The 10,750-nt window shown below is 35.2% G+C and overlaps 1 long non-coding RNA gene across 1 annotated transcript; it reads right to left on the reverse strand.

Annotated features, from left to right (window-relative positions):
• Window positions 1-666: 666 nt before the first annotated feature.
• On the reverse strand, window positions 667-10,255 carry LOC136829136 (uncharacterized). The gene is made up of 3 exons (XR_010850309.1): window positions 9,355-10,255; window positions 7,379-7,479; window positions 667-817 (listed from the first exon to the last, which is right to left on the reverse strand). It is a non-coding gene; the product is annotated as an uncharacterized lncRNA (long non-coding RNA).
• Between the last annotated feature and the right edge of the window lie 495 nt (window positions 10,256-10,750).

Below are 10,750 nucleotides of genomic sequence, written 5' to 3' on the forward strand. Positions count from 1 at the left end.
GTGTGAAGTTAACCATATTGAATTTACTCCAAAGTCTAGCTATTTAGGTTTCTGGGGAGACGGTAGGTCTCTAATTGATATTTTAGAAATGATCATTATTATTGTTATACTTTCTTCTCTATACAAGGCTTGAAAAGCTGACTAAAAAATACATAAAAGTTATAAGCTTCTAACATTTTGTATACTACTGGGTTTTATGTATTCAATTAATGATTTCTTCATCCATTTTTTATCGATCTACAAAACTGGAATTATTTTTCTCTTTTAATAACGCATATTGCATAAGAAAAGAAGGTCGAGATCAGACGCATAGGAGAAAACACACTACAATTTTTAAGTTCTTTTAAATTGGTGTTTTAAAATGTTCATGAAGGTTGTGTTCTTGGGGAAATTGCAATAAATACAATAAAGGTAAGGTCGCTTTAAACTTGGCTATAATATACTGAAGAAAAAAAAAATTCGCAAGAGCCTAGTAAGAGAACATCACTTCTTAAGTAAATCTCAAGTTAATTAGAATCATTAGTCTAATTAGTTCCAGAAGAATGCACCCCTGACGGGTGGTGTAAATTATATGTAGCGTGCAAAAATCCCAACATCCATTAAATAACGCAAAATTACCAGCCATAAAAACATTCAAAGCAATATTAATTACCTTATACAGACAGGTGACAGTGACACTGGATCTCCTTTGGTCTTGAAGATGATTCCAAACTTTCACAATCTTCTGGAAGACTTCGGTGCATCGCCCGGGGGCCTCAATCACTGATGGTGATCAAGAACTGGTTTTGCTCAGTCGCTGAACTTATGGAGATCACATCTGTAACAGAGTCAGAGATAAGTTCCCGTGTATGTTAATGAATACGCTATAGTTTCCTTGAATAACATTCACATCTAATGGGATTTTGGAAATTTCTAACTTAAGGAAAATGATATGCAAAAAATAAAGTAAAATCAGTTTAGTCAATGAGAATCACTCATTTAAAATGGCAGTTAATACTCAGCAGCGTAAAGGATATTACAACTTTTTAGAAAAGTAACATCATTATGTGAAACCATCCTTCACAAGAATGAGACAAGATAATCTATTGCTTACAAGCAAAATTAAGGAATTGCAGGTTATTGTGTTTTGCATTAATCCCATAACATTATGAAAAAAGTAATCTTTTACATTCGTGCTTATTTATCGAAGCAAAATTATATTAATTACAGTTCATACGTCTTAGTTCATGTTCACAGGCACAATATGTACACGCCAGCATGTATAAATATATATATATATATATATATATATATATATATATATATATATATATATATATATATATATATATATATATATATATATATATATATATATGTATACACACACACACACACACACACATATATATATATATATATATATATATATATATATATATATATATATATATATATATATATATATATATATATGTGTGTGTGTGTGTGTGTGTTCATAACTTATGGAAATATACTAAATCCCTATAAAAGTCTCCTACTGAAAAGTATTTCCAACAACATAAATCGATTTTTCCTCTTGTCGCAAGTTCTCGAACTGTGAAATTTAGATTTTCTTCTAACACAATAGTAATTTTTCTTTGTATGCCACCGTAAAATTAAACAAACTGCAGGATGAATTCGGTATAAGAAAAACAATGCAAAATTTATGGGCCAGACATTGGCCATTAAAACGGGTCACCCGTTAATTTTCACAGGCAGGAAAGTATTGACTTTACGAAGCAATAACCGATTTGCACTAAAAATAAAAACAAAATGTTTGTTCCCTGAGATTCTAAATTAACGGTCAGTGCAGATTTATTGCGTGTCAGTGAATAGATTATTATTAATAAAATAAACACTGGTATTGGTCGTGTGGATTATTCAAGTTGAACAGATAAGTTTATGGAAATTATTATTTCAAATTTGATAATAAAGATATATTATTTATGCTTTAGTACTCATAAAATGTCTTTTACCTAAATGAGGTACTAAAAGTATTAATATAGTAGTTTTTCAATGGTAATTTTATATATGAAGATATAATCACATAATAAAACATGAAACGTTGTTACCGTAAAGCTTTCGATTACGGATACACATCCACATTGACAATCGTGCTAATGTGTACTCAGGTAATATATTAGCCTTATGTATTTATAATGTTTCCTAGATATGTGTGAACAAAAATAATTTTGCTAATATAATTATTTGATTGGTAAAAAAACCCTGAATAATTGACACTGTATTGGTATCTATTATCTTCTGAAAGCATTTATTTGAAAGTATGTCATTGCTCTATGTATTACCTTAGAAATTTACCAAATTCTATAACTGGATGGAAAATGGCCTTTGGAACACGAAATGTGAGCAAAATGCAAATTATCCCTTTGGTAACTTAAAATAGGTGGTCACAAATTTTAAGGTAAAACAACCTACGCCAAACATTTTATAACGGACATTGCGAATTCCCCTGTTTTCTCTTTGAAACATTTTTTTTTATATTTTAGCAAAATTATAATTCATTTATAAACATAGCTTTGTTTTATGTGAAGGTTATTTGTAAGGTTTTGGCATCTGAATATTTTATGCCATCGCTTGCTCTATTATGCCTTGTTATTTCAAAAGTTTTCGCTACAAAGAGCATTTGCTCAATAATTATTATTTTATCTTTACAATGATGAGTTTATAAATAAATTCAATTTAGCTTTTTAGCTAAAACGGCATGCCATTCAATAATGTTTATTCATTTTATATAATGGCTGGAAAAAATGTTCCACTTTCTTGATGAATCAATGAATTATTATTTATTACACAGAATTTATTTACCCATTCTTAGAGGAAAGAATCGTCTAGTTCTAAAGTTTTTTTAACATTTTTCATTTGACCCAAATTTGTTACTTTTTTACTTGGGATATCCAAAATACCAATTCCGACAACTCTACTCTTTTTAACAACTGGGTATTATTATTCCGCGTGGGGTTCATGCCGTTAGTGTACCGTATGTGGGGCACTGTATACATTACCAAAGCACTCCTTCCGACCCTAGCTGAGCCCACTTTTCGCCGTTAGTGTACCGTATGTGGGGCACTGTATACATTACCAAAGCACTCCTTCCGACCCTAGCTGAGCCCACTTTTCAACATTTTGCTTAATCTCCATTCCCGCTTCCTTCCTTCAATCCAGCTGTCAAACACCTCCGACTATTACTTTTTAGCGCAACTGTGGGGTTTTCTACCAGTTCCACCTTTAGATCCTTGAACTTCATCTTATATTTTCTGGATCTCTTTATCTTGCTGTTCAACCACTCCAGCGACCCCTTTTTGCTTTCTCAAGCCTGTCCACACTAGCGGGCACTGCCCGACGGGCAAACACTGTTCCCATAACCCGTTCCACTATACTTATCGACCGAGTATGGAGACAGAACGATGCGATAGTCTGGTAACCCTGCTTCAGAAGCGAGAGAAAATATAAACAGCTAGAAGTGCCCGTCGGGCATGCCCGCTAGTGTGGACAGGCCATAAAGCGCTGAATGGCCTTCGAAAGTTCTGTAGTGCTTAGTTTAACAGCCGGAATTTCATACAACTGTTGTTGTGTTATTGTCAAAACTCTGGGCTCAGTATTACTGTGCTTACCTGATACGTAGCTTCTGCCATTGACTGCATGGAGCTCAAGAAGTAAAAGTATTCTTGATTCTTTTTTCCATGATGAATCTTGTCTTCTTCCTTTAAATAATGTGGGCTGTCGATAATTACGACTGCACTTTACTCTTATTCATTTTACTTTCTTGCTTATCTATCGATTTTTTTTTGGGGTAAGCTTGTCTACCTCGTATTTTGCGTCAAGAAAGATTAGAGTGCAATTACTCCTGGCATCATGCATGTACACTTTGGTTAAATTACTGGACCATTCCAACTTGGGAATATATAAAATTGTACCTAGGAGGGGACCAAATAAAAGGAAATCGCAAAATGTCACCAGAAGAGCAATATCCATGCAATAAAATTGCACAAGACATGTGCAAGCTAACATAATAGAAAAAAAATAATTGGGTCTTTCATAAGGTAATCTGCTTTAAGTAAACGTACGTTAATCAACCAGTAGCCTGTCCTGCCTACTTTTCCTCGCCTTTATCTCCCATTATCTCTTGATCGCTCACGTATATCCCCAATTTATTCCTTGAGTAAACAGATTCGAAAGGTGACGCTTGGCCTCCTGGCGCATGGCCAAAAAGAATTCACTCATTATATTCATATTCTGATTTTTCCAGTTTGATTTGCGCCTCGAAAAAAAAAAAAATAAGGTAAAACTCGTGGTTGAAATGGATCATTCAAATATTTGGGGGATTATTCACAAGCTCAAAAATGTGAAACGTGATACTCCTGAGGTTGGACCTGAATGAATCATTTGTTCTAAAATTAATCTCCCGCATTCCATTATGAACAGTTTTTTTAGTTTTTGGAATGTTAATACTCTGCACGAAAAAAATAAAGTATATATAGACAAGAAAAATTATAAGATTTTAGTGAAAGCAATATTAAAATAAATAGAGCCTGAAATTACACCAATGCAATAAGAGAATTTTAAGATTTCTGGGGATTCCGATAAAAATCATGATTGCAAGTTAAACTCGCTAATCCTTCCACTGTTGACTCTCCGCCCATTTTTTCAGGGCCAAATTCTTTAGGAAAAATCATTAATGCCCAAAGTCTTAGTTTGGACAAAAACTTTGAAACTGCGAATACTGCGAATTTCTACACATTTCGATTCACTGAAGGCCCATTATGGGAAATTGCAGTTTTTCAGTAGCCTGGAAAATTGCGAAGATTCTCATTTGAGCCTTAAAGAATTCAATCCAATTCTCTTGTTCTGTCTGTTGGTCCGTCTGAATGAATGAGAGTCTGTTTGTGATATAGCACATAAGTGTCCTCATTTATGTTAAGTGTCTATCCTACCTATACAAATGGAACGCATGTATACACTTGCTTGGGGGTATATATAGAATATGAACAGTTACTACTCTGAACGCAGGAGAGAACTTTTTATTCTTTATCGGCAATTTCTCCAATCTGATTTTCTTTCCTGCTCCAGTTTATGAGTAATTCATAATTCTGTCTTTCCACCTTTCATATATTTTCCAGCAATATTTGCGGTGCAATAGGGAGCAAATTTTTAAGATCATATGCCTGAAAACTTGCGTTTCATTAGAAATATAGTTTCGGTTTTGCTAAAGAGCACAACCGGAGACCCTGAATAGCACCAGAGAAACGGCATCTTAAATATTCTTTATACTCCGTCGCATTGAGATACCTACATTTTTCGTTTGGAGTTCCATTCTACCTCAACATTTCCTTTCAAATTTAGAGATCTAGTGGAATCCAATAACACTCGAGGGTCAATGACTGCCAAATAAAAAGGGGAAAAGTACCTGGATTCCTGAGATTGCTACAAGGCGTTGAAGTTGTATGCACCCTGATGGGGGAGGGGAGGGAATATTAACAATGCTTGACAAGTAGTATGATCAATTCTCGCTTTATTTATTGCCTTCTGGTCAGCCGCATGAATCCCAAAATCTGATCTAACTACATTGAGGTTCTGGTTGTACCAGACATAGAAGCATTTTTGTATGTGAACGTTTGTATGTAAGTTTGTATGTTTGTGGGCTATAGAAATCTGAACGGCTTAACTGATCTAGACAAAATTTGGCACATGGCCATCATTTGACCCAACTTAGATAATAGGGTAGGTTTCAAACCCGTGCCCCCATCCCCATTCACCATTCCCTTTGTAACTTATGTGGTAACCGTTTGACCAAACTAGACAAAATTTGGCACTGGCCATCATTTGACCCAACTTGATTATAGGGTAGGTTTCAAACCCATACCCCATTCCCCTTCGCCTTCTCCCATCCCCCTTCCCCCTTCCCATCGTAACTTAAGTGGTAACCGCTTGACCAGGTTGGTCAGCTAGTATATCCATATATACATACACATAACCATACACACATTATATATATATATATATATATATATATATATATATATATATATATATATATATATATATATATATATTATACTAGCTGACCAACCTGCCCACGAAAACTCTGAAGGAATAAAAAAATTTTCCTGCACCTCCTTGTGCTGACTGTTCCTATTATCCAGGCATTACTGTACTGACTGTCCCTTTTATCCAGATATTACTGTGGTGACTTTCCCCCAGGTATTACTGTAGTGACTGTCCCATTTATCCAGGCATTGCTGTTCTGTCTGTCCTATTTTATCCAGGTATTCCTGTGCTGACTGTCTGTTTTATCCAGGTATTACTGTGGTAACTGTCCCATTTATCCAGGTATTACTATGGTGTCTGTCCCATTTATCCAGGTATTACTGTGGTGTCTGTCCCATTTATCCAGGTATTACTGTGGTGACTGTCCCTTTTATCCAGGTGGTATTACTGTGGTGTCTATCCCATTTATCCAGGGATTACTGTACTGTTTGTCCCTTTTATCCAATAATTACTGTGCTGACCGTCCCATTTATCCAGGCATTACTGTGGTGACTGTTTATTTCATCCAGGCATTACTGTGGTGACTGTCCCCAGGTATTACTATGCTGACTTTCCCTTTTATTCAAGTTATTACTGTGCTAACTGTCCTTTTTATCCAGATATTACTATGGTGGCTGTCCATTTTACCCAGATATTACTGCGGTGACTGCCCCCCAGGTATTACTGTAGAGACTGTCCCTTTTATTCAGGCACTGCTGTTCTGTCTGTCCCTTTTATCCAGGAATTCCTGTGCTGGCTGTCCGTTTTATCCAGATATTACTGCGGTGACTGTCCCTTTTATCCAATAATTACTGTGCTGACCGTCCATTTTATCCAGGCATTACTGTGGTGACTGTCCCCAAGGTATTACTATGCTGACTTTCCCTTTTATTCGGGTACTACCGTGCTAACTGACCTTTTATCCAGGCATTACTGTGGTGACTGTCCATTTTAGCCAGACATTACTGTGGTGACTGTCCCATTTACCACCCCCCCCACCACTAAACACAAACACTCCCACCCCCATTTAACTGAAACACCCCCACTAAACCTAAACACACCTTGGAGATTTTAAAGGTTATTCTACCAAGTAAAGTTGAACAGTTTATAAAGTTCTTTAAAGATATAATTCGGAATTTAAGGCAAAAAACTTACCAGTTTACAAATGCTATTGTTCATTAAGTTAATAACATTCATATGCAGGTGCGTCATTTAATACTTAAGTAAACCTTGTAAACCTTTCAACCACTCAATGCAGTACATCTTCCGACAAAAGAAAAAGTATATCAGAAACACCAGGATTCATTCTCACCTATTTAAAAACTATCGAGGGGTAAAAACAGCAAACACGTGCGTTCCTGATTAGCAGACGTACTGTTAGATTAGCCGTAAATAACCGTTTCAGTTAACATCCTGTAAAGCAAAAAGAAAACATAAATAACTGCGGCAGCAAGGTTTCTTGTAATTATGACAAACTAAAATTATGATTATGATTCTTTATGATTCTTATAAAGTTAAAATAAAGGTTTATCCACGTTGATGACGTGAAACAATAATAGATCCAATTTTCTCCTGTGCAGACCAACCACTTGTGGAAAGCCTCAGGCCTGAGCGGAAAAACAAAACAAGTGCTAGCAAAACAAGGAACTACTAGAGGTACCCAGCAGTGCTAACAACTGAAGTGACCAAAGATATTAGCTAGAATATACATTTAAGCCCGAAGACCAAGCGCTGCAGCCTATGAGGTCATTCAGCGCTGAATGGAAAACAGGAGGAAAACCTCGCAGTTACACCAGGAAACATTGTTAGAATTTAATATAGAATTTAGGTCCAAGGCCAAGCACTGGGACATATGAGGTCGTTCAGCGCTGAAACGGAAATTGACAGTAAAAGGTTTGAAAGGTTTAACAGGAGGAAAACTTTGCAATTGCACTATGAATCAATTGTTAGGAGAGGGTGGAAAGTAAGATGGAAGAAAGAAAATGGAAAAATTGTTAGAAGAGAGTGGAAAGAAAGATGGAAGAAAATATGAATGGAGGCACAATAAAAGGAATGAAATGGGTTGCAGCTAGGGACCGAAGGGACGCTGCAAAGGACCTTAAGTAATGCCTACAGTGCACCACGCGTGAAGCGCACTGGTGGCACTACCCCCCTACGGGGTAAGTGACCAAAGAAACTACCGTATACAAGGTCAAGACGTCAGAGCTGCAGGGCAAAACTGCAAAACGCCATTTGGCCAGGACTGCTCTGACAAAAAATAGCACAATCTGGCTTCAGTTTCCCCTTACTCACTGATGATTTGTTAACTTTAACAAAACTTGAATAAAATGTTAACTTTATCATTAACGGTATAGGTTTATTGACTGCATAATTCATAGCTAAGCACAGGTCTGTCTAGTGTAGTAAAAGTAAATCATAGGCCTGCACATTGCATTATTATTCTAAATATTACCGACAAAAGCTATAAGCATCAAATTATTAACGTTGCGTTAATTTGAACCATTTGGTAACTAAATGAAGAAAATTAAATTTCAGAAGTAAAAGTTTCCATCTATAATCAAAAATTTGCCTTAAATCTTAATGTTTGAGGCAGTATATCACCAAAAGTTATGTTACTTCTTTATCCGAGTGTTTTTTTTTTCTTTTATCTGAAACCATTTTTAGAAGTTAAGGTGTTAAGCTGAGAAATACTGATGCAAAAGTAAAAAGTTACTACTGAACTTTGGCAATTAATATCTTAAGAATTAAATTAAGAATTACGTAGGTAATTAAGTAATAGTAACACTCTCCCAATATATTTAAAAGCTTACGCTAACTATTGTTTTATATTATTACTAAATATTTAAATACAAAAGTAATAGTTACGCTAAGTGTTCTAGACCAAATACGATTAAAACTTAATTCTGTACAATCATGTTACCAAACTTTAAAAACAAAATTAACAGTTATACTAAAAGGTCTTCAATAAAAACGGAGAAAATTCTAGAAAAGTAATTCATTAGCGCTGACTATTAGTAGTCACGTTTTCTAAAATTGTAAATAAAGGAAAGGATCTTGGACACAATGAGTTAACTTCTAAAAATGGGTCAACTGATGCATTTACTACCGGAAAAGAAAACTGAATTAGTTTGAACCTCCCACGCACCTGCCCATAGGTCATAAGACCTGTGGAACAGGGCGCAGGTGGGGCCTCCACCCCTACAAGGGCATCGCCCCTGTAGGGGTGGAGGTAAAAAAAAAAAAAAGAAGTCGGTTTGGTTGGATAATACAGTTTTTGTTAAGCCTAACCTGGGAAGTGCTGAAGTCCATGTTAGCGCAGTTTGCGGAAAGTTATCCTGGCTTGAGAATTTTGATTTGTTTTTCCACAAGTGTAATTTTCTCCATAAGGTTGTTTAGATTTCACGCAAATCTGGAAGTAGATTCACATTGTCAATAGAGTAGTATGCATATCTGGATTTGCTTAATAAAATAAAAACTATAATCAGTCATATCTGTACAAGCTTTAAGGTAGTTACACACCTTAAAAAAAGTTAAGCCTTACACGTAACTAACATAAGATTTTAACCTCAATTTAATTTAAAAGTATAATATAGACTGGATATTAATCATGGACCAACAGTTCTCCTGATCCTGGAAAAATATCAAAATTGTAATACAGATATGTGATCCATAACCTACAAAAGTTATCTCTACTAGGAATAAAAAATAAAACTAAAAACCATCACATTGATAAGTTTCCTTTATCATCCATGAATAGAAAGAAGTTTATGATACTCAAGTCTTATAATTTGTACAGCAAACTGCCAAGAAAAAAAAATATTGCAGCTAAAATATCAGCAAAGTCCAAGTTACTGAAAAATCTTATTTACACGAGATAAAGTAAAATTTACCCTTTACAAGAAACCATTACATTAAGTAACAGGAGCCAGGAATTATTACGATTAGGGGAGGTAACTACCGAAGTAATAAAATTCTCAAAAATTTATGAAAATTAAAAAAAAACTCGTAATGAAACTTAACCTCCTCAGAGTCTGGGAGAGCCGCCACGACTTCACGTTGACCAACCTTCAAACTACTGAACTCGGATTGTCAGTTCAACCGGCACAGGATTATTTCCATGAACTGCACAGATCAACTTATAACGAATATAACTACGTAACTGGGTTGTTACTGCGCAGCTGTTCCCGAAGCGGATACTATCATTTGCGTGTAGGCAAAGCATCTGATTACCGAGAAACCAGTTGTTGTTGACGTCACCATCAAGGACCATGGAATCACCTCTCATTAGACTTGGAAGATTTATTCGAAAGAAAATGGCGTCTTTGTATTTTGTTTAAGGGGAAACTTTAAAAAGATATGTTGCTGCTTCGTTATAATTATGACTTCTCGGTTTGATAAAATTGGGTTCTGTCTATATCATAAGAGCAAACCTTTTATCAATGATATGTTTGCAGAAGAATAAATATTCTTCAGTGCAGTAAATAAATTGTCGAGCTGGAAAAAAATTTAAATACGCTGATTAATCTTACTTTTTAAAGATATCTATTACCAAACCAAGGTTTCATTCCTGCTTTTCGAGATTTGGAAAATTAGTGACTAAATGTCAATATTGAGATGTATCACTTATTGACTAAATGGCATTTTTGAGATTTGGTAAATTAGTGATTAAATGGCACTTTTCGGA

The sequence above is a fragment of the Macrobrachium rosenbergii genome, chromosome 44, assembly GCF_040412425.1.
Source record: "Macrobrachium rosenbergii isolate ZJJX-2024 chromosome 44, ASM4041242v1, whole genome shotgun sequence".
NCBI lineage: Eukaryota > Metazoa > Arthropoda > Malacostraca > Decapoda > Palaemonidae > Macrobrachium > Macrobrachium rosenbergii.